At 41.8% G+C, this 25,099-nt stretch overlaps 1 protein-coding gene across 3 annotated transcripts in view; it reads left to right on the forward strand.

Annotated features, from left to right (window-relative positions):
* Window positions 1–534: 534 nt before the first annotated feature.
* The window catches only part of LOC122990347 (polycomb group RING finger protein 3), a 119,892-nt gene continuing 95,327 nt past the window's right edge, over window positions 535–25,099 (forward strand). For 2 of the 3 annotated variants that reach the window (XR_006405328.1, XM_044363675.1), the window contains exon 1: window positions 535–686. The gene's annotated coding sequence lies outside the window, so the exon portion shown is untranslated. The remainder of the gene's footprint in view (window positions 687–25,099) is intronic. The other variant, XM_044363674.1, reaches the window with a different exon arrangement.

Consider the following 25,099-nt stretch of genomic DNA (forward strand, 5'->3'; position numbering starts at 1 on the left):
GAGGGAAAATGTGAATTAAGGATAAATTTGCCAGTTTATGTAGAGATTTTTTTTAAAATAACAGATAAAAATACAGAAAACATCAGTGTCTTGATTTGGACTAAAATGTCTTGATAACTATTTGATGGACTGACATTAAATCAAATAGAGACATTTATGTTTCCTGCAGGATTAGTTGGTGATTCCATAACTTTTGTTTGTTTTTCACTACCTGCAATAATATTGTTTGAATATGTGAGATTTTATTGTCCTTGTGATATTCTGGTGTAGATATTCTTATAAGAATGTATTCCTACTTTTGTTGTCACACTGGTTTTATTAAATTATTGGCACTTTACGTCTTTCTTTATGATTTTTCTTTTTTTTACTTCCTTTGACTTTATTTTTTGACTTTTATGCTCCGCACGGATTGTAAAAATAAATAAAGAAGAGCCCTTTATTTCCTTAACATTAATAATGAATAACACACTCAATGACCCCCCCATTCACCCCCCACCTCCTCCTCTTCCTCCCCCTCCTCCTCCTCCAACCTCCGGCTGCGCTGTGCGCATGCGCGACTCTGCTCCAGGAGTGCTGTTTCGGCCTGTTCCGCGGCCGCTCGGTCATTTTCGCCTCTTTGTTTTACTGATAGTGGATTTAACTCGGATTCAACCCAATATCCAGCGGACTGTGCTGCTCCCAAACAGGTTAGTTCGTCTCAGTGGACTTGTCCTCTTCATGTCTCCGTCCTCGGTGGCTCTATCGCCGGTTTACGGTCCCGGTTTGAGCCCCCTCCTCCTCATTTTTCGCATGTCTCTTTCCGCTTGGTGCTACGGGGCATACGTGTTGTTTTATGTGTCTATGTGGTGGTGTATGGCGGCGCCGGGGCCCTGCAGTTGCACACCGGGGATGTGGGGGTTTTAAGGGGGAAAAGTGCATTGTAAAGGCAGGTTTGGAGCTAGCCGGGATGCACACGGTTAGCCGTACCGGAGAGGAGGCTCAGGCAGCCGCCTCTCCGCCTGTCTCGTCATGTTTAAATGCTGTTGTTCCTCCTGAGCCAAACACCAGTTCTTCTTTCCCATTGAACTGGAATGTTCTTGAAAAAATCTCGTGGTCCACCATTAGGCTAACCTCTTCCTCCTGCCGTCCAAAGTTCACTGTGTGTGTGTGTATGTATGTGTGTGTCTGTATGTATGTGTGTATGTGTGTATGTGTGTGTGTGTGTGTGTGTGTGTGTGTGGAGGGTCTACATGAGGTTTGGATTAAATCAACGAAAGTTGGTGCATTTGGATGTCGCCCCTCACCAGGCTGCTGCTCCTGCTGCTGCAGCAAGAAGCCCTGTGTGACATTGTAGAGGAGGGGGGGTGGAAGGGGGGGGGGGGGGGTATGCATGTAGAGGAGAGCAGCCAACAAGTCTGTGCAGTTTTTTTTTTGTGTGTGTGTGTTAGGAGGGGGGTTGGATGCAGCGAAAACATCACCTTCATAAAGCCAGTAGACGAGTGATGGACAGAGCAGAGTGAAATCAGGCTGTGAGGTGTTCAGGGGCTTCTCAACTTTTTTCCCCTCCAGGCACTCTGCAACACAGCAGGCACGGTGAGGGTGGTTTACAGGTCAGAATATGCAAGTTTGCAGGTTAAAACTTTGCTAGATTGATGTGGAAAGGGAAAGTTATGTATAAGCATGAGCTCATCCACATCTTAAGTCATTTTTTTTAAAATAAGAGAGCCCTTTAAAGTGAGATTTTTTTGTCAAGCAAGTGGAAAAAAAATCTGCAAACGTATTTCCATTATCGATTAATCTACAGATTGCTTCCTCAGTTAATTGTCCGCTCTATAGACTGTCAGAAAATAGTGAAAAATGCCCTTCACAGTTTCCAGATTAACATTTTCATGACTTGGGATGTCTTGTTTTGTCAGACCGTGATATAAGACGAGCAAATCTTCACACACATTTTGTCACTTTTTGCTAAATTGATTGATTTTGAACTGATGCACTGATTTGATCAACAGTTTTTTTTTTTTTTTTTTTGTCATTCTAGTGGAGCCACCTGTCTTTATTATTTCTCATTCAAGACACAGACACTCCTTCAAACGCACTGATTCTCAATTGGAAACAGATTGAAATCTTCTCTCTGCACCGGCTGATTTCTGTTTTTTAAAGAAACAAGACTGGAATATAGACGTGAACGAGCCGATCAGAGTGTTTGTGCATTGTTACTACCTGCTTATACATTGAAACAACAGGGACATGTAACTACTTTGACTTTTCACCTCATTTATATCTCGATTGAAACCTAGACGCCCGCACGTCTTTTTGATCTGCAGATCAGTATGAACAGTATTCATCACACACACACACACACACACACACACACACACACGTCTGCTGTCTCGGTGTTGAATTCTAGTCAGGGAAGTCGTATCGACATCAAATCCGCCCTAGCCTTCGTCGTCATCTGCATGTTGGCAGCTCCGAGTAGCGGTGGAAGTTTAACTCGACTCTACGTATCCATCCCGGCCCTGATAGAGAGCTTGATGAAAGCTGTCTGACTTAAACGTTGCCTCCTAATGAATTGCTGTTTGATTTTTTTTTTTTTTTTTTTTTTTGGAAAGTACACACACTGTTCGAGTGTATTTTCTCTGCTTTTGTGGACATGAATAGGCCTTAAATCTTGTAGCATGCTGCTACTAAACTGCACTCAGTCTGCTTGTGTTTCTAACAGCACGGCCGCTCTGTGATGCTTTATACCAAAGACATGAGGAAAGAAAAAAAAAGAGATCTGACGTTGGCAAGTCCGGCTTTTTCCTAGATGGGGCTTTCACAGACTCTTTTTAACTTCTGTTCTTTTAAAAAACCTTTTTTGAGATGATCAGCCCTAACACCAGAATCTGAATCTAAGGAGCCAGAAGGGAAAGGTATAAATGTAACGTAGCTGTAAGCTGAACCTCCGACTGAAGGACCCCGCTGACCTGCGTGATGGGTCTCGACCAGCTGGATGTTACTCGGCCTTTGCTCGGCGATACCATACGATACGGCTGTTGCATAAGACTCACGCGTACTCGCCGAGCATCGGCTTTCACGTCAGCGTTCTGCTCGCTCCGCAGGGAAACCCTGAAGCACCTGCAGCATTTGAATCAACCGAACGACACCCTAATGAACTTTTTTTTTTCCAATGTCACAGCAAGATTTCAGCTTGTTTTGTTAGTAGATATTTAAAATAAATTATCAAAAGGACATTTGTCATGACCCCATTACCCCAAAACATGCTGCCCTGCTCTCTTTTAAACAATGTTAATAGTCCCAGCGGGCAGAGCGATAAACTGCGGGTCCTACGGGACAGATGAGCAGGATGCAGCCTCTTAAGAACCGAGTCTGCTCGGTAATGAAAAAACTCAATAAGTGACTTTAGCGCTAGAAGATGCATTTGTCTTTTTCTCAGACAGGAAATCATCTCAGGCAGCTTCCTAAATGAGCTACTGAGCAACATTTAAGAGAAAAAAATCAAGCTGCGGATCGGAGAAACCGTCCTCCGGCCTCTGCTCTCACCTTCTCCTCCTCGACTCACTGTCTTTAAAAATGTGATAAGAACTGAAAAATTAATTAAGACTACAGCAGTTTTTTTTAGCAAACACTGTGCAGCCAGGTTGATATTGGACAGTCCAGTACTACTACTTGAACAGTTTGAGTCATCTTGGGCTGCAACTTACAATTATTTCCATCATTGACTCATCAGTTGACTGTTTCTTCTTGGCTCGATTAGTCGTTCGATCTATAAATTGCCAGAAAATGGTAAAAAAAAATGTCAATCACTGTTTCCCAAAGCCCAAGATGTGACCTCAAATGTCTCGTTTTGGCCCGATCGACAATCCAGAGACCAGAAAATACTCAGTTTACCAGCATAGAGGACTAAAGATGCACTGTAGCAACATGCTGGATCAGTATCTACACCCCTACTTCGTCTCCTAGAAATTACCTCCATATATAACTAAATTGCATTCCTAATTACGTCGCTTTGGCAAACGTGGGTTATGATCACAGTTAACTTTTTGTTGAACGAATAAAGTGACGTTTATATATGGTTGTGAAGTCGCAGGGAGGAGGTCGCAGGGTGGATCGGATCGGTTGAGGTTAGGGAAATATCGTGGTTTTTACTGAAATGTTAATAAATGTGTTTTTTTTCTATATAAAACCAAGACCACAATCTTTTTCTGACCTTAACCCAGTGCTACCAGTGTCCAAACATAACCATCATAAGTTTAGCAGATATCTTACTGCAAGATTGGATATTTTTAGTGGAGGGAAAAACCCCACAACTAGGTTCGTTTATCTTTAGTATCGACATTTTTACCAACATTTTCTCATCATATTGAGAGAAAACAACCAGCATTTCATTTCTACTAAAACACATTTGTTGTTGCAATTTAGTCGTATATGAACTTAAGTTCTAGGAGACGGGGTCGCTGCATCCGTACCAACTTTAGTTAACGGATCGGGTTGCAGCCGTTATTATAAATATCAAGTCTAGTGTTTCCACAATCAAGTTATATTCTTTCAGTCGCAGCGGGCCGTCGACTCCGTCTTTGGTGACACAGATGTTGCTCTACATAAAAATGATCCCAGATTTTAAAAATGCAGGGAGGAAAAAGAGAACATTGGTATCTGATTCTGACTGAAGGTATCAGAATCGGCACCAGGAGAGAAAACGTCGGATCAGTACGCGTCTTAATTTAGACCGAGAAATGAGTGCGAAGTCCAAAAAAAAAAACAGCATCACATTAAGAAAACATGAGGAGCTGCTGTTCGGTGTGTGTGTGTGTTCCTTCAGGTATCTGTGAGAACATTAAACTCAAGAAGGTCTGTCTGAGTAAATATGAAAGATTACAGAACATCAAAAAAAAAACACAGCACAGCAGGTTTTCACTACTCGGAAACAGGGTTTTTTTTTTTTTTTTTATATCTTTTTGGGAAGTTATTATGACAATCAACCAATCTGTTAATCTTCCATGTGGGTGACTGCAGGAGTAATCTAACCAGTACGGCATGTTTGGTGGTTGACGTTGCATTTTTATTGCAGCAAAAGTTGAGCCAGGTTCAACTTTACCAGACAAAACCTTCATTGTCTTTTTTTGTTTTTGTACCCTCTGCTTTGGGGGACCCCCCCCCCCCATCCCCACCACACACACACACACACACACACACACACCACCACCACCACCACCAGTATGTGAACACAGTGGTCTCATTGAAATGAATGAGAGGCCTGTTTTTTTTCATACAATGCTGATGTCGGTCTGAATATTCAGACCAAGACATGAAACCAACTGTAATGAAATGCAATTAAGCAGAATTTAGAGGATCCTCTTGAAAGAATTCAGATCAGTGATGATTTATTTTCTAGGAGCATAAACCATGAGACACCAAAAACAAAAAAAAAAATCCTTACGGGAAGATAACTGTAACAAATCTGTAGGCTTTTTTTTTTTATTGTTGTGCAGTGAGATAAACAATTCTCCCTTTTGGTCACAGAGGACAGAAAAAATAACCACAAACACTACGTCCACGCCGGGCCGCTCACACTCTCCAGATAAGATTCACGGTCTCGCTCGCTCCTGTCACCGATCGTATCTGTTTTATGTCAACATCCTGAATAAGAGGTTGTCAACAGGTTGCGCGAATTTAAACGGTTCTCCGTGTTGACATTAAATACACCGACTGACAGACTCCCGAGCCAGATTCAGGTGGAGGAAACAACAGAAAATATGAAACATTGAGCCTGTGTTACACTTCCAGTTATTTTGTTTGATGTCCTGTCTGCTTTATTCTCCATGTGTTGTTTTTTTTTTTTCATTCATTCAGGGAGAGCGAGGTTCTCCTTAAACCTTGATGACACCATCACACACGTTAGTCAGGTCTCATTTTTGAAAGTAATTCTTCACGTTTCATGATAGACTTTGAGCTTGTTTTGTAATGTCGTGTGGTGGCAGGTTATTAAACAGGGAGGCGGGCGACTTCTAGACTCGGTTGTTAGTTCAGCCGGTTTGATGAAGATGAGGAAGGTGTACACTGAGTGCATGATTAATGAAAGCTGCTATGGATGAGTTCTCTTGTGGGCTTTCAGGTGATGTAACCTTCCAGCTGCCGTCCAGATCGGAGGTCTTCAACTTCTTTGCAATTTACATGTCAGTATGTTCATTTTAAGGGTATGTATGAGTAGAGCTTTTGACTGGTTCCTCTTGTAAACACATTGAGTTGTAAAACTTTAGGGCATTATCAACTAATCTACCAATTATTGATGAATTGTCTGGCCTATAAGATGACAGAAAAGCATGAAAAAATGCCTGTTATGATTTTCTACAGTCCAAAACCCAAAGATAATCAGTTTACCGTCATAGATGAGGAAGAAAAAACATCAAAGCCTCATTTTTGAGATGCTGGAACCAGTGAATGTTTAGCATTTTTGCTTGAAAAGTGACTAAAATGATTCATCTGTTTATGAAAACAGTTTCTGTCGAACAACTAATGGATTAATTGTCTAATTGTTACAGCTGTACTTGTGGTATGAAGCTAGTTGTTACTGCTAAATGATCTGAAAGTTAAAAAAAAACCCAAACTAGCAGTTTGTTCAAAGTGTTTTGGCAAGATAAAAAGGGTCACAGCGGGTTATACCACTGACATAAACTTACTAATATTTTATGTTTTTTATGCTCCAGTGTTTATTCAGCCATTATTTAACCCACAGCTTGTTCTTCACCAGCAGCGTTCAGTGCCGGGAAGTTTGTGATTCAACTGCCAAGCCAGGAAATCACCGTTATATGACTTCCTATGCTATCTGTATCATCGGGACTGTGTCTCAATGTCCAACATGCAACGTTTTATTCGGGCCATTAAAATAAAAAAAATCAAAGTATCCAAGTAAAGGTTGTCAGAGGTCACACAAGTTTTTTTTTTTAAGACATTTAATAAGAAAACTGGATTGATTTTTCTTTGCTCTTAACTCTGTTTTTCTTCTGAGAGCAGTCATAATTGTAAGACTGACCAGTTGAACATTATGCTTTTTAGATATTTTTTTTAACAGTGATTGCCAGAGGCCCGCCGCCACCTCAGCTTTCAGCCGAATGATTCCAAGCGAACTTAAATAATTGGTGTTTTGGACAGAGAGTAAGAGTTGATCATGCATAGACCTGAATGTTCGGAGATGACTCTTTCATCAGCGCACCACCACCACCATCTAACCTGCAGTATGGAAAGAAACAAACAATATAACAGGTCAGATTTAACGCAGTGGTCTGTCAGCCGGGTTGATAAAACGTGGTCGAGGGTCATCGAAGGTCCTACGTTCGCTCTAACTTCTCCTGGAAATCCGTAACAGAGCGATGCACAAGCGACAGCACTATTTAGCACCTTTGTCAGTTTAATGAGCCCAGAAAGCCTTTCCAAATGAACGTCAGCGGGCCAAATGAGGAATTAATTACTTGCTTGCTTTGTACCTCAGCCCAGCTTGTACTGTAAATGGGTAATAACTGTCATCTCCGGGTCTGTGTGTGACTCTCCGTCTTTGCCTGCGGCCTGCAGCCCAACAGTTTGTGGTCGAAACTGGAAAAGCAAGACGGGACTGTGCTGCTGTAAGCCCGTTAACCAACAAACCCACGTAATGGCTCATTGCATCCTTCTTGTTGTATCAAGCCTCTTCTTCACCGCAGACTGACTGGTGCATTTGAATATTTTTATTTTTACTGTTAGAAATGGAAACAGGAACCGTTTTTTTTTTTTTTTTTTTTTTTTTTGCTGTTTGTTTAGTCTAAAAATGAATAGTTTGGTTGACAGCTGCCAAAAAAGGGATCAACCCTTTTCCTTCATACGGTCTGTGTGCTGTCTACTAAACCGTGCATCCTTTACAGCAGATAATATTTATTTAATCACACATTACTCAGCGGATAAGTTGAGTTATAGATTTGAAAAATGCCAAACATTTGTTGCTTCCAGCATCTCAAAAGTGATGATTTTTGTGACATTTTGCTGCATTTCTGTCTTAATATTATTGTAAATGAAGTAGAGCTGCAACTAACAGTTGTATTATTGATTAATCTGTTGATTATGTTCTCGATTAGTCGTTTGGTCTGACAAATGAAATGATTTGAATCCCTCAACTATTTTCTGATATTTTATAGACTAAACAAATAATCCTTTAATCGTACAAATTAACAACAGATTAATCGATGGTGAAAACAATCATTATCTGCACGTGTGCGAGCGTTCTTGCTGCCAGCTGGTGCGTTTACCCAGAGAGGTTTACCCTCCACCCTCTCCTTCATTTTCCTGCTTCCTCCTCTCCTCCGTTTGCTGCTGTGACCATTTAAAGTGAAGTGACCTCTAATGACCCCTCCTGGCAGAGCTGCTCTCACTGGATAGAAGGGTTGTGTGTGTGTGTGTGCAGGACCTTTCCCTCCCTCCCTCCACCCTCCCCCCCACCCCACCCGTAGAGCCCCGTCCCCTGAGGGTCTCTGGTGTCACTATCCCGGAGGCCGAGTAGTAGGCGGAGAGCTTCAGAAGAGGGGGGGGGGGGCAGCCCTGACCTGAAGAGTTTAGCTGCGTGTGGTTTGCAGCGGTGGTGACAGGTGTAAGCCGGAAATGACAGGTAGCAAGTCAGAAATAGATGATGCAAGGAGAGAGTCTGTGTGACCTTCATTAATAAACATTCATCTATATTAAAGCTTTATAATTTTGATTTTTCTACTAAGTTTTGGATTGACAGGATTTGGGAAGAAACTCGACAGCAACAAACAGGAAGTAACAGAAAACAGCAAATACTTTCATTTATGAAAATTCTACATATAAATCAGTACAACATCAAGCAGTGAAAAGATCGCCAACTCACTAATATTTTAAGATATTTGCTGCTGCATTGCTTCATAGCACAACAGTTTTATTTTGCACGTAACACACAGATTTATTATAATTCTTTGAGACAAATAATAATTAACTAAATTCCCCACAAATTTGATTGTAATTAGCGATTAAGCTGTTGTTGGCTGTATTCTACATCTGAATCCGATTAAATTATTGCTTTTTAAAACGAATCGTGAATCAATTTGACTTGATTCTGTGCACAGAATTTTTACTAATAGATGCAACTTCACATGATTGAGCATTCAGCCCTGCGTTGAGCTCTCAGCATGATATCTATCTCTTCTGTGTGTGTGTGTGTGTGTGTGTGTGTGTGTGTGTGTGCCTGCAACAGTTATTGTGTAGATATCCACATGAGTGGCGCTCTCGCCCACGCAGGAGTTGCCATGGCTCTTCGACACTGTTGTGGATGCTGTTGACATATCCGGAGAAACACGCAAAAAAACAACAACGATGCGACAGGCTCGGTCGGTGCGGGCGTGTTGATTCGGGTCCAGATGAGACTTGAGATATGGCCCAGGAGGTCCAGCTTGAGTTAACAGATCCATCAGTCTGAAGGCTTATCAGATGCCAAAATGCTGCACTGTGTTTCATAATACTACTTTTATACAGCTTTGGGAAGCAATCATGGCAGCAATCGTTTCATCTTTAGTCGCTACGATCGCGAGGTAAACGGAAATACTTCATTCATGTCGCAAAGCAATCCACCAGGAACGAGTGCATGCATGTATTTGATTGACGCCTTGCTGGATGACTTCATGTTGTGGTCTGGCGAAAGTTGAGTCAGGTTTTAACTTTTATTCTGGGTTGGCACCCCTGTCGTTTCGCCCGACTGACCTCATTCACATGAATGAGAGGCCTGTGTGTGTTTTTTTTTTTTTTTCCACACAGGCCCTAAAGTCAGTCTGAACGCGCGACCTTCCTCTTTTTATCACAAGCTGTGATCAGATCCCACCCTCGCTGCTGTAAAATTAACGTTGCTTCAAAACACAAGCGAGGGAGATGATGGGGAACATCCTCCTTGCAACAGGAAGTAAAGGTCTGAGGGGAAACGTGGTCCAAATTAAAGAAAAAAAAATAAACACAACATGTACAGGCTTAAAGGGCCAGAGGTTACAGATTTTAAACTTTTAATGTTTTTTTAGTTTGAATATCTGTTGTTGCTGATAGACGACAGGCAGGAAACAGGACAAGCACACCCAACCTCTCCAACCTGCTGCTGCTGCTGCTGCACACTCCCAACTCCCATCGCTGGAGCTGCTAAGTAGCAAATCGTAAAGTGACTGTGGTTTCACTGGGTGTTGAAGGAAAATACACGCTCAGCAAACCCTCCTTGGGTAAATAAAGGTTTAGGATACAGAACTGAGGCATTGTCAGGATAAGTGGCAGGTAGTGAACTCCTGCACACACCGTCAGCGCTGAGTTTATTTAAACTGTGACACCTCTGACAGGGACCCCCCTTTTTGACAGGCGGGGGAAGTTAAGTGAGTTTTGACAGTGAAGTCCTCGGGATAGTGACACATGGTTGGTAATTATGTCATTTTAGCCACAGCTGAACATGCAGGCATTATAATACATTTCCTGCATTATAGATACAGTCATAGCTTAAACTTCTAGCAACAAATTAACCTCAAACTGCTTCAGCTGTTGCCATAAAACCTCCCACATGTCACTACAGTAAATTAGCTGAACCCAAATATTTAGCATGAAGTCACAGAGTTATGTCCTTTTTGTCCAAAGCATATCTGGACTCTCATTTATCTGATAAAAGCTAATCCTTTGGTTTATTTTTCTCCACCAGACAAATGCTTGTTTGAGTCCTAATCATGCTTTTATACAGATTATTTTGAGCACAGCAGGGGGGGGGGGGGGGAAGTGCACTGTGCCTCAGGATGCTGTCACAGAAAGAGAACATCCTTTTAAAAATCAAACTTGTGGCAGACAGTTAATTGAAGTGTGTGTTTGTGAGCCGGTTCAAATTTACCCAGCAACCCACAGCTCGGAGGCACCCCGCTAATACTGTCTGGGTTAACGCCGCCGCCGCCGCCGCTGCTGCTGCTGCTGCTGCTGCTGTGATGAGGTTTCATCTCTGCAGCTATTATCATAAACAAAGTTTGCTTTATCGGTTATGATTCTTCGTCAACCCTGGGGTTTAATCGCCCCATCTCCTCATCTTGACTCAAATGGTCGGGGTTGGATAAAGAACAGTGATCCTGAAGCTGGGAGGAGTTGCTTAAATTAACTTAATTAAGGAGGGTTTTTACTTTAATAATTGAGATACTGAGCCGTTGCAGAATTTCTGTACTGTCGCTCCTCATGTTTTCATGCTTTCATCAGACTGTTATGTCGACGAACTGGTGCACAAACTACTTTTACTGATCCCAGACAAGGTGCACTGACTACAAGATTATAATAGTTGGAAAGAGATGTGATTGATGATGATGATTTCCAGTTGCACTCTCACTGGGGATACTGCTCAGCTCTGCTCATACTTCCTACTTGTTCCTGAAAAAGGAAGCATGAAGAAAATAACTCTCCAATCAGAGCAGAGTACGTAAATGACTGGATTGACGCTACACATGCCTGCAAGATTCAGGTGCGAGAGGCAAGAATAGTACATTGAATCTGTGTGTGTGTGTGTGTGTGTGTGTGTGTGTGAGGAAGAATCGTCTCCCAAAGTGCTCCAAGTATAAGCACATCCTGCTTTTGGCTATGATAAAATCAGACATGTTTAAAAATGTTGTAGTGTGTGGTGACGGCTCACGATTACTAAACTAAACAATCCGCTGCTCGAGCTGATATGATCTCCCAGCAGCAACGACGGTCGTTTAAACCGGTGAAAGTGACGGTCAGTGTTGGCTGAAAATCCAGAAAGAGGGAGGAATGTCAAAATATTTAAAAAAAAACAGTTTTGGTAGTCTTATCTCACTCAGCAGCCAGATATTTCTCTGTTTAGTAGTGGCGAGATGATACTGAAATGAGAATAGCTGGTCCACCTGAAGTGAGCCTGGTCAGGTTAGGCTAACCTGCTGTCGCTAACTTCGAGGCTAACCCCCTTCACTTTTCCAGTAGTCGGGGAAACAAAAGACTTTTCTTGGTTTTGAGCAGCTGCAGTATTTATTAACTGACACACACTGACAACTTACTGCTACTTATCTTTTCCTCTGCTGCGCTCGCATTCACCGTCACTTTTCAGCCGCTCGCTCAACCACACACTCGCTACGCACACGTTACGCACTGCCCCGCAACGCTACTCTTATAACGGCACCTTTCACGTAGTTGTCCTTTTGAAGAATACGGAGAAAACAGTTCCACGATAACGCAGGGTGTTATCACGCAATCATTAGTAGCCCATTGATATTAATAATCATGTGAAATTTTGGAAAGCCGCGCTCATAATTTTGCAGCGGCGGTGCATCGCTGCAGAATGAATAGAGAGCAATAACTGTATAATTATTACACCAGACAAGAAGCTTTTTAGCAGAGAAAAAGAGACCAGTTGGTTACCCTCCAGTGTGACTGGTGAGCTACACGTGGCTAATGCACCAGCAGCAGCCAGAATAAAGCACCATTTGGCCCGGCGGCTGGTGGTCCCGAGGATGATTATCTGGGATAGAGAAGAGCTGCTTTGCATCTTGACAACATGTAGCCAAGATTACTCTGTTGCACCAAAGCCGGGCTCACTGCTGTGACTGGAAAGAAAAAAGGAGCGTTTGACATTTCTCTGAGGAAACAACAATCACAGTCAGACATTTTTTTTTTTTTTTATTACAGGCTTTTATTTAATCCACTAATCAAAAACAGCTGTTTACAGGTCAATGAGGTAATTGACTCAGTTTATGTAATTAAAGCTGCTTACGCTCACTGCCTTAATGTCTGTGATACTAAATATTCTGGATGTTTATGTAGCCTAAAATCCTTTTTGTATTTTGGGAAGAAGCTGCTGTGTTTTGACAGCTTTAAGAAAACTTTTGCCATGAATAGAATAATTTCAACTTTCACTGCTGCTTGCCTTGTTTTTCTTCAGCCAGCAGTGCTCATTACATGTATCTAATGACTTAATTAAAGCTGACTGTTTGTTGGGATCTGCACTGTCTGGTGGATTGCATGTACGCCAAATTGACCGCTGAGTAACGATGACGGACAGGCATGCATGTTTTCATTCAAGCCAAGCGATGTTAATCATCCAGATTTGAGCTCAGAGTCGACGCACTTCTCACGAACAGAGAGAGGGAGAGAAGAGCGTTTGTCAGGTCTGGATTCGAATCGGTCAAAAAAAAACTGCCGAACTAAAAGGGCAGATTAAGTTCAGCAGAGGTTATCAGTGTTTGCAGTTAGAAATGGCTGCAGCTAATAAGGTGTGGTTGATGAAAGGTCATGCTCTTATCAAGAATTTAACAGAGCCGTGAAGGCTAATGATCAGCATGTCGACCTTTTGAAAACGTCTCATTAGGAATCAGAGCAACACCAGTACGAAAAATACTCAAATATCCTTCATATCCTTTTGAAAAAATGCCTTTTTTTGGGGGGACTTTCCATCACTAGTTTATGTAAAACAGTGTTGATGGAGCCTATCTCAGATTCTTGAGAGCTGAATCATTTGCTGTGTAAACACCCAGTGTGTATTACATCTTTCACAGGGAGAGTAAAAAAACAAAACACCCAGTCCCTCAGGATATGATGCATTTTATGTTTCCACTACCAACACGTGTTTGTTTGGGATAAACTGAAGAGGATTCTTGTGTAAATGCGCCAGTTTGATTGACAGTTAAGACCTCAGAGCGACAGCGCAGGAACAACACAGCTACTTGCACCGGAGATGCCTCCGAAAAATCAAAACAAAACATGATTTAAACAAGTGTTTCGTTAATGTTTTAGTGTTTTTGAACATGCGAAAGAATGAAGTGCAGGGAGAAACAGCTGGAGATAAATGTGGTAAATCAGCTGTACAGTGTTTTACTGTCAGTGCATCCGAAGATAAGTGTGACCATCTACACCAAACGTGCACCGCCTAGAACTACTCACAAGCTAAACCAGCATTCATTGATGTATTAATTGATTCTTTTTTTTTACATTTTTTTGGCTAATTAAGGGAAGTGCAACACGTTTATTAACACAACATCGACATATCACCTAAATAAGTTATGATTAATGTGTCAGCAAACAGTTGCCTCTTTACAAATCCAGCAGTCAGAGAGCATCATGAGTACGGCTGCAACTACCAATGATTTTCATTATTGATTAAGCTGCTGATCGTTTTATTGATGAATCATATGGTCTATAAAATGTCTGTTGACTGTTACAATCAAGTCAAAGGTCATCTTCAGATGTCTTATTTGTCCAACCAGCAGTCTAAAACCTAAAGATAATCAGTTTAATGTCACATATGATAAAGAAAAGTATTCAATCATCACATCTGAGAAGTTGAAAACAGCAAATTTGGCCGTTTTTGCTTTAAAAAATAGTTGCTGATTCATTTTTTGTCGATCGATTGATTGTTGATTGATTTATCATTGCAGCTTCTAGCCGTTTGTGGCCACCTGGTGAATACAAGTCCAGTCTTAACTCTCCTTTTTTAGCTCTGTTGTGGTCTCCACCAACTCCTGAGGGAAATATCTGGCTCTTCAGTTGCTAAATTCTCGGCTAGTCGCCATCTTTGTCTTTCTGCTGTTTAATTCTGGGAAGCTAGAGTACAGCGGGTTTATTGGAGCTTTGCCGAAAACCGCTGCCTACTGCGGAAAAATGATGCAGACGAGAGCCGTGAGATTAAACCGAACAGAACAGAAACCAAAACAATGAGCAATGACAGATGCCAAAAAAAAAAGTCTTTACAGCCGAGAGGAACAGCAGAATCTGGTGATATTTCTTTGCAGGTTTGTCACAATGAGCAACTCCTTCCACGTTACACACAGTCACATGTCTCATTGTTTGTATAAAAATATTGATAAGTGCTCCTTTAACAAAAAACATCGAAACCTTTAACAGATTATTGAAAAAGACTGGACGACAACTATAAATTGAAGTCTAGTCATTGGAATAAGCTCATATAAGACAATATAATTATTAGGACTCACTATATTTTTTGGCAGATGGGGGGGGGGGGGGGGGGGGAGAGCAGGAACAGTATGTGTCAGCAGATTTCTTCAGAGCCTCTGTCCCTCAGTCAAAGCTTATCTCTGTTGCCTTCCTGCCGTTGGGGTGGCCCGTGTGTGTCCCGAGCCTCAGGGTGTTAAGACTGTTTACCCTTTGATATCTTCTGTCAATGCGAGGCTGTGTTCGCCCCCCCCCCCCCCCCCCCCCCCCCCCCCCCCCCCACGTCCATGCAGTAAGACCACCGCATGCTCTATAATAACGCCCCGTGTTCGATAACCCGAAGGAGCTGGATAACAAGCCCATTTGGTGATGCTAATAGCACACGCCATTTAGTGGAAACACTTATCCAAAGCTCCTTACAGTGTCATGAGTGTATGCATTTTTTTTTTGTGCTAGCTGATCCGGTGGGAATCCCTAACCCTTTTAAACATGAGTGCCGTCTTCTACCCATGGAGCCTAGTACCAAAAAGAAACCACTAACCCAGATAGTGTTACTGCTGTAATCTACCCAGTTTTCCCCCTCCAGGATCAATTTAGCTCATCCCATCTTGAGCTACACATGACTGCAACTAATGAAATGATAAAAAAACACCCCTGGTCCACACAGTTCATTGTATTGTTTGATCTCCACACATGGGACAGACACGCTCCGCCTTGCAAATCTTTTGCTAATGTGCTTCTTTTCGCTCCAAGCAGCACAATAACATGTTTTTACACACAGATAAGCACACTGGATTGGCTTTAAACTGGCTGTTTTTTTCTTATCCATCTCAGCTCCTGCAAATACATAACAGGAGCTCTACATTCTGCGCAGTGATATAGTTTTACATGCTAGCTCATCAGAGGGCATCGGGGTCTCACAGCGATCGATAACAGGATCATTCTGGCCTTCAAACATAGACTCAGTCGAGCACAACTGTCTAAAACGGACGAAGCGTGCGTCATCGCTTCGGCCTTGGATGCATGAGGTCGTGTTGATGATAAAGAAAAGAGTCTGAGTCATGAAATGTTTGTTTGAGCTTATAAGGAATAAAAAAAATATCATAAGAAACCCATCTGATGTCCTCGTCCAACACATCTGAAACTGAAAAGACCTTGGTGTGAATTAGTCACACTCAAATGAAAACAGCTCAACACTGGTATGAAATTGAGCAACCAGAGAGAATGCTTAAATGATTAATGGGAAACCATAAAATTCCTATTGTAACCCTTTGATAGACAGATATTTACACTGACTTCGAGGCTTTATTCTCAAAAATGCTTCATGTTGATTGAAGAACGATGCAATAACTTGACCAAGTAAGATGCATTGAGACGCCTGTTTAGCATCAAGAATTAGTGCAAGTGTGTGGATTAAAAGTGAACGGTGTGCACTTAGATTCACAGGTTCAGGTCTTGGATGAACTGCAGTGATCTGGTATTTATATGCTCGATAGACAGACAAGAGTATGAATGTTTGAACACCGGTGTTGTTCATGGTCCTGCATCATATCCAAGGTTTGTTTGTGAGGTGATTTTTTAGATCGATTCTTACTGAAGTAACTGTTAAACTAGAGCTGAATGGAAATTCATCAGCAACTATTAATTGTTCTAGTTGTTTTTCAAGGGAAAATGACATCATCCATGTCTCTTCCAATCCAGCTTTTCTTTGTATTATATAATTGTAAACAGAATATCTTTTGGGTTTTGGACTGTTGGTTGGAAAACAATCAATTAGAAGACATCACCCTGGGCTCTAAGAATTTATGAAGGTCATTTTTCACCATTTTATAGACTCATTGATTGAAGTGTTCTGCAGAATAATCTACAAGGAAAATAATTTAGTTGCAGCCCTAGTAATTTGAAAGTATTCTGGTTAAGATTAAACTTGTGTAACTTTACTTATTCTGCTATATGGAACCTGTATTGTTAGAAAAGGCCTGGCTGTAGTTAGTGTCAATGGGGATAGTTGAGCATTTATTCCCTGAAAATGAACCTTTTTCTTCACAACGTCTGATGAATTCCAAACATGTTCATCGACAGTGTGTCTCAACAGCTTCTTCTTCTCCAACCGTATTGATTTTTGTCACAGAAAATTTTACCTCCCATGATGGCTCACTACCTGAAAAACCGTGGATGCGGCCGTCTTGTCTGGCGGTGTAACTTCCTGACTTGTCAATGCGATCAGACGTGTGAATCTTGGCTTCTCTTAACACGGCGCCTCCGGGAGAGACTTGTTGACACGGAGAAGTACTGCGTGCACCATCTCTCCCATATCTCCCAGCTCTGTTCATTCCTGATACGCTCTTAGCTCCGAGAAAAAAAACAAAAAAAAAGAAGAAAAATAGATACCAGTCCTGCATCATAGGAACATTTTGTTATATCTGTTGTCAGTGTTATAAAAATTGTTTTTCAACCTTTACCTACAGATATTTGAAGCATAATTTGAAGAAGACCACGTCCTTCATCACGCTAGAGTTACATTTACACCTAAAATGTGCATCAAAACACACGTATAGTGCACAGTTTGTTTTAAGGTCTGTTCTTTCTGTGTTTGTCTGACCTGCGAGGCTTATTACACTTTAGCTTCTGTAGTAATAATAATAATAATAATAAACTTTATCTCTGTAGCGTCCTTCAAAACCAGACTTTCAAGGTGCTTCACAAAATGCAACACAATGAAGTATAGATGCAAGATAGAAACATCATGCACAGAAAATGCAATAAAAACAGTGGTGAAACATAAAGATATTCAAAGAAACCATATTAAAACATTTGAATAGACATTATAAATATATTATACAAATGCCAGTCTGTACAGGTGGGTTTTTAAAAGCTTTTAAACCAATGCAATCAGCTGATCTGATGCTGAGGGGGAGTTTGGTCCGCAGCGTTGGAGCTAAAACAGTAGAAGCACGATTCCCCTTTTTGTTTTAAGCCTGGACTGAGGGGTCTCGGTGCAGAATAAAAGGGGGGTTAGGAAGTTCTGAAATCTGTAATGAGCCAGACCACGTAGGGATTTAAAAGTAATCGATAACACCTTAAATTGAATTCTGTAACGGATGAGGAGCCGCTGTCGTTCGGCCAGGTCGTGTTTGCGAGAAGCCTCGTCGCCGCATCCTGCACCGACGGGCGACCGCCGCATCGTTTAGGGCGAGTAAATAATGAATCACGGTAGTCTAGGCGCGGAGGAGGAAACGAGGGTGCGGATGGAGGACGGAGTCGTCAGACTATGTTTTGTATGCTCTGTAAGTCCACTTTTGGCCTTCGCAACCTTAAACTCAAGCTTAATTATTCAAGTGTTGTTGCTTCTTGGCAGCGCGGTACGGCCTCCTGGCCTGCTGCAGTCTGCTTCTCTTTGGATCGCGTCTATTGTCTGACTGATTTCCCCAGACACCGAATCCTGGCCGGAGGATTGAGGGCTATCAAACAGAATTAAGATGAGACAATAGCTGTGTGTTTATGTGTGTGTGTGTGTGTGTGTGAGACGGTGGACGCGGTCATGAATGTGTGAGAATAGTTAAACTCGGGGCAAAAAAAAAAAAAGTATTTAAATTTTGCGTGTGTGTGGCCTAGGAGAGTGTGTGTGTGTGTGTGTGTGTGTGTTTTTTTTGGAAGTGAAGCCAAAAGCTCCCACAACAAGAAGAGGCCTCTCCTCCTGGCTCCGTCCACTGATGCAGGCCTTCAGTGTCCGTCGCTCCAGCTGGCAGCCAATTTATACCGAGGCCAAACACTCCAATACCCACAGGCAGGCCAACAGGGGCTCTTTGTGATGCTAGAGTGTGTGTGTGTGTGTGTGTGTGTGTGTGTGTGAGAGAGAGTGTGTGTGTGTGTGTGTTTCCTTCTGAGTTTGTGTGCCTCTGTGTGTGTACTTATCAGCTACTGAGACAGTTGTTCAGCTCATGATTGACTGCAAATGCTGTTAATTTTCAGACTTGGCTGCATCCAGAGGACTTCCATCAGCGCGTGTTTTCGCGTCGGTTAAGGCATGAATTACATTACATTAAGGGCTCGCAGTTAACAAGTGCAGTGGAAGCTGTAAGGCATCTGTGTGGCACTCTGATATCAGTAATTAAATATGTAAACAAAGATAAAGGAGTGTTTGAAATTGTTGGACGAATGATCGATGATGGTTTGGCTGTTCCTAGAGCGTTGCATAATTCATTTTTTTTTACTCTTTATATGGACTTTTTTGGAGATTACTAGACTCAGGCGCTGCATATCTATCCCTCTCAGATGATTCCCCACTTTCATGTGGTCTAAAGGGAGAAATATTGTATGTATGAAATATATATTAATGTTCTGCAGACTTTAAATCATGTAAATTGTCATTTGTTGTGTTACTTTCATGACCCGGAGCATGTAAGGCAGCTGTGGTTTTTGCAGTTGTTGCTCTTTGTTGTAAAACATGATTGATAAAACCAGAGCGGCTGATTTCTAAACTCAGGAGTTTGTGGGAAACGGTTCCTGTTTGACGGGTTTCAGTGGGAGGATGCGTGATGAACTCCACCTCATTGTGAATCACTACAGCGTGACAAAAAGGGCCGTCGGAGTGGGAAGAGATCCACGTAGAGGATACTTTCAGCTGATGTTATTGCTTTATATCAGAGTCTTTTAGAGAACTTCATAGTCACAGATATGCTTTCTGCATGTAGAGGGATGTTTAAAATGAACTGCACTCTCTTGTCCTTGATGATTTTGAAGCATTTAGGGCTGCAACTAACCATTGTTTTCATTATCTGTTGATTACTTTCTCCATTAAACGACTAATTGTTTAATACTTAAATAGTCAGAAAATGGTGAAAAATGTCAATCGCTGTGTCCCAAAGCCCAAGATGCAACATAAAATGTCTTGTTTTGTCCCGACCAACAGTCCACAACCCAAAGATATTCACTTTACTATAATAGAAAACTAAAGAAACCAGAAAATATTCATTTAACAAGCTGGAACAAGAGAATTTAAGACTTTTTTTTTTCTTAGAAAAGACTCCAAACAATACAGAAACCGATATATTTGTTTGGTTTCACAGTGTTTCCCACAGTTTAGAGTTCTTTGTAGGAAAATACAAAAAATTAAAAACACTTGGGAACATTTTTAGAACTTTCAGCAGCATCTCTTGGCCTTCATCAGTGGATGGAGTTTGTTCAGACAGCTGATGTCTGTTTCTGGGTGTTTCTGGTGTTCATTCAGCTTGCTGTTGGATGACTGACGTCGAGATCCCCACAGCTGTCACATGTGATGTCATGACGATGTCATACACCACTCCAGGAGGTCTTTAGAGTAGCAGCAGAGATGTTAAGGTGTTGAATGGTTTGTGTTAGGTCCTGACTCCTTTAGACTTGGAGACTATTGTTAGAGAGAGAGTTCAGCCATGTCAGAAAGTCCCACTGTAGCCGCGTTTCAACCGCAGGAACTTTCAGGGGACTTACAACCTTTTTTGAGGAACTCAAGTTCTTCAACCTGTGTTACCGTCCAGGGACCAGGGTCTAAATTAAGCTCCAGGAAGATTGTTTTACCCCCCCCCAAAAAAGTCCCTGTTGCAGTGGTAGTACTTAAAATACAGGAACTTTGGGGGGTGGGGTTTGCAAAGATGATCATCACTGATTGGTCAAACACAGAAACCACAGCTGCTTCAAGCACCGCCTCATTCACAAAACAAGGAAGGAGCAGTCGGTTTAGGACGAGGGGAGGGCGTTCCTCTTCACTTGATTATGTTAAAAGTAAAGTTAGACTCTGTTGTCGGCTCTTCGACTCGTTTTAAAAAAGACGTGAGAGAGAGAGTGAGCAGAGGTGGCGGTGGCGAGAACAAAGCAGAAATAAATAACCATCAAACACTCGACAGATGATTTACTGTGGAAACAGACGTTATTAGTTTCAGTTCCCTCCTCTGCATTTCTCCTTTTCATTCATTCGTTTCATCCAGCTAATCCGGCAGTAAATACAAAGACAACATGACAAATCTGTGTTGTTTTGAATTCAGATGTTATCTGCCAGGGTAGGCCGCCCAAGTAGAGAGCCTGCGTATGGGAAACACTGGTTTCATGACTTCAGAGGTTTGATCAGTGACATTTAATTTGATCAACTTTTAGGTTTTAACTTGTTACTCATGTCTCTCCTGAACAACAGATGTATGAAACAAGTTTTCAAACAGTAAACAATATGTAGTAGATTGTACGTCTGTGCCAGTGCGGTGTAGTACTTTAGTGGTAACTGTGGAAACTGGTAAAAATGTCGCTGCACTGCTGCCACCGAGATGAATATCTGACAGAGTCGTTTAACAGAGAAGAGAGAGCAAAAGTGGTGGAAAGCAATAAAAACTGCAGCGTAGGTTCGTTTCACATCCAGAAGGCCAAAGGCATAGCAGTGTGGCATTTCACAAAACCCCCCTTTAAACTTTATTATAGACCCAGACTTGAACAGGATCTGATACCTGCCAAGCGGCCAGCAGAGTGTAAAACAGCCAATAGTATACCAGTATAACCTTGCTGCTGATCCTCGGCTGGTGTTGTGTACGTCTGCTCTTTGACAACGGCTGCGTGGAAAAGATTTATGGCCTTAAATGATTCTAGCAGAGAGAGACAGTGTAAATAAGAAATGGCTCCTGCTTGCTGAGCGATCGCAGAATTAGAACATATTCACAAGCGGTTATGACAAAGGTTACTGTCTCTTCCTCCCTGATAAAATACACCAGCGGCTAATATTTGTGTGATTATATGCTCTAAATGCAATAAGCTGGTCCTGTTTTTACTGCACAACTGGCACGGTTTCAGTTTTCAGCACAGAAGTTTGCTTTAACAGTGCTGCTGCTGTCCTAATATCTGACAGGTTCTTTTCTTAAAGGGGCCATATTCTGCTTTTTGTGATGTTCTGTTATTTTTATGCTGATATGATGTCGGATGTTAAACAGAACCTGAAGCAAACATATGTAAAAATGATCCCTGCAAGTCAAAAGCCAGGGCAAAGTTACTTCAACTTCCTCCTCGCGATGACATCAGATCGTTCACGCATGCCCACAAACGGTCGTCCGTTTAACGTTGTCCACTCGCGTGTTTTGGATCTGACTTTGGCTCAAAAATGTACAGATATATTTGAGAAGTTGATATTTTGAGTAAGGAACGAGAAAAGGAAGTGAAAACCTGAGACACCGCTTCCAGGAGCGAACCAATCAGAACTGAAGGGGCGCCTTAAAGAGACAGGAGCTAAAACTGCCTGTTTCAGACAGAGGCTGAACTGAGGGGCTGCAAAAAAGACCAGTTTAAGATAAATAAGGAGTTTAAACTTTAAATCACGAAAAGATATTCCAGTAGAGCCCCAGAATATAAATATTGACCTAAAAATGTGTATGATATGTCCCCTTGAAAGGATTATTTTAGCCTTTATTGCATTGTTGACAGACAGAGAGGGGGTATGACATGCAACAAACGTCCTCGGTCAGAATTGAACCTTGTACGTTGTAATCTTGATGGTTTCCTTCCTCTGTCTCTCTTCAGGACCATTAACCAGTAATGGTATGTGTGTGTCATGCTGACTAATTTTCAAGGGCCACTCTTTCAAGCCATGAAATTTAAAGACCAAGTAAAAAGAAAAGACACAGCACACATTCTGCAAATTGTTATGTATAGTCAAACGCCAAGCTTTTAAAACTGTGAAAACGCTGTATGCACAACGTATAAATTGTAAGCCCTTTATTTAAACAGAAGATGGCAGTGTTCACATCCTATATATTCACCTTTATCATTGTTTCCCCTTTGAAAGTGTGGTTGTTAAAGGGTGTTAGGGCCAATATTTTACATGTAAAGGTAAGTTTGGTGAAATAATAAGGCCGCTACATAGACAGCAGAATATAGAGACCAAACCAACCAACAATAACAGCAACTCAAAACTATGATCGTTACAAAAAATGAGCTAAAATATGATATGTTTTTTTCAGTTTAACCAACACATGAACACCATAAACATGATTACATGTGTATTTATGCCATCAGTGACCAGTATCAACAGTAGTATTAAAACGGTACCGTCAGTTTATTCTTCCATCTCTAGAGATGTTGAAATTTCAAACTCAGTGAACTCCTAACTGAGCTATTTTCAGACACAAGTGTAAAAATCCCCGGCGTCGCCATACTGTGCTGAACTAAGCGATGTGGTTTTCATGACCTGATAAAATTTACTGATAGCCTATGAGACTCAACTTATTCTACTTCAAAACTGATAGAACACCCAAAGCTAAAAAAAAAAAAAAAAAATCAACAAGTGAACTTTTTAAAGTTTGCAAGTTTGGCCTCCAGCTCTAATTATGCCTTCAAGATTTGATTGGGACGCAGTGACTTAATCACTTGACAGCGCTACACTAGTTAGTTGAAGTTTGCCCTGACAGCGATTACTTTGGCCCTGATCACTTTTCACCCGCTAGCCGAGAGCAAGGAGGAAATACTCCGAAAAGAATTTATGAAGTTTAGTTTTCATGTCCTCCCACAAGGTAGCGTCTCAAGATTGAAATCATCCTTGCACATGACATACAAATCACAACTCCATCAACCTCATTCGCCTCATGATCTGATGGTCCGATGGTGATATTCATGGTCATGCTTGAGGGAACAGGTATGGGCAGTAGCTGTCATTGTTGGGGCGTTTGATTTCCAGAAGGCCACGGCAGGGGTCTGCATTCAGGTCTGTGACTCTCCTGAGTCCATAGAGGAAAACCTAATGGACTGTGACTTCTCCAACCGGCTCTAGCTCGACTCCTCTTTTCACGTCTTCTGTCTGGATGAGCTTTTTTTTTTGCGTAGCGCAGAGGCGAGACACTCAAAGTCTGAGCGCCTCGAGCAGACCCCGTTTTGAAATTCGATGCAGTTACGCGGTTCGGATCGTGCCTCCTACCACTCTTTCCTGGTGCTCTGGTGTCTTGTTTCCTCCTCAAGTGGCAGAGCTTTCATCATGGGAAAGCTTGAGCCCTTCATAGACATCAGACGGCTCTTTTGGCAGCACAGTGGAGCAGTTGCACAGCTGAGGGGGATGAAGGAGAGAGAGGGAACGTTGCCAGAGAGGACGGGGGGGGTGCTCAGGGTCTGGTAGGTGAGAGCAGATCCATGTAGGAGGTTACCAAATTCAGTAGGCACATATTCCACATATGTTCTGTTTTGTCTCCAAACGTCTCACCATCTTGCAGTTGCTTCCAGTTCCTTTCTTTATATTTTCCAAAAAGGGAATTTGCAAAGGGCAGAGGAGAGGGGTTCTTCAGGAGAGTATCTGGTTTGGGGTTCGTACCTAATTCACCTTTTACTTTTTGTTTTGGGGACTTTCATCCTAATTTGCTGTAATGTGCAAGAGTGTAAAGGAGGCCAATAAGATGTGAGCAGTCATGGTGAAGGAATTTCCCCCTGCGGTGATTCAGGGTGGCTCGACAGCGTGGTATGTGGTCTATGTGGTATTAGTGCCAGGTTTTTTGTTTTTATTTTTAAGAAAATCAAGGTATGTTAGTCTGATTATGTGTCGGCCGAATGGAGCAACAGTACCTGACGGACACGGAAACAACGTTGGTCTACAGCCGCATCCCCTTAAACCTGGGATTTATGAATGGAGTCTGGCTGGATGCACCTTTTAGATTGTATGAACCCATGAGGTGTGTCACAATATAGACGCTTGATTTCAGCAGGAGCAGTTTTGACTAAGCATCAGAGTTTGTGGTCTGAGGATTTATTTATTTATTTAGTCCAACCTTCTAGGAATGTCATACTCAGTGGTGGTGGTGGATCGCTGCTATAATGCTCTGAGGGAAACCATATTTTCAAGAGCGCATATAAATGTATTAAAATTAAATAAGAAGACAACAAATAACAAGTGATGAGATTCAGTTTATTCTACTTAAATTCACATCCGACAGTAAACAACAGAACACTGTGAAGAGAAAATGTGAAACACGTTGACAAGCGAACTCTGAGGTTTGATTTGGATGCAGTGATGTCATTTATTCGACTGCTTATGTATCACTTGATGCTTGTCACTTGTCCTCTCATCTGGATAATGAAACTGTAAGTTCGGCCTTTTGAACAAAACAAGAGCCTCTTATTGTTGCTAACGTAACTCATCACCTGTATGAGAGGCTCATTTTTACACATACAAGGGTTTGTTTGCCTTTGACCT

The sequence above is a fragment of the Thunnus albacares genome, chromosome 10 (genome assembly GCF_914725855.1).
Source record: "Thunnus albacares chromosome 10, fThuAlb1.1, whole genome shotgun sequence".
In the NCBI taxonomy this organism is placed as follows: Eukaryota; Metazoa; Chordata; class Actinopteri; order Scombriformes; family Scombridae; genus Thunnus; species Thunnus albacares.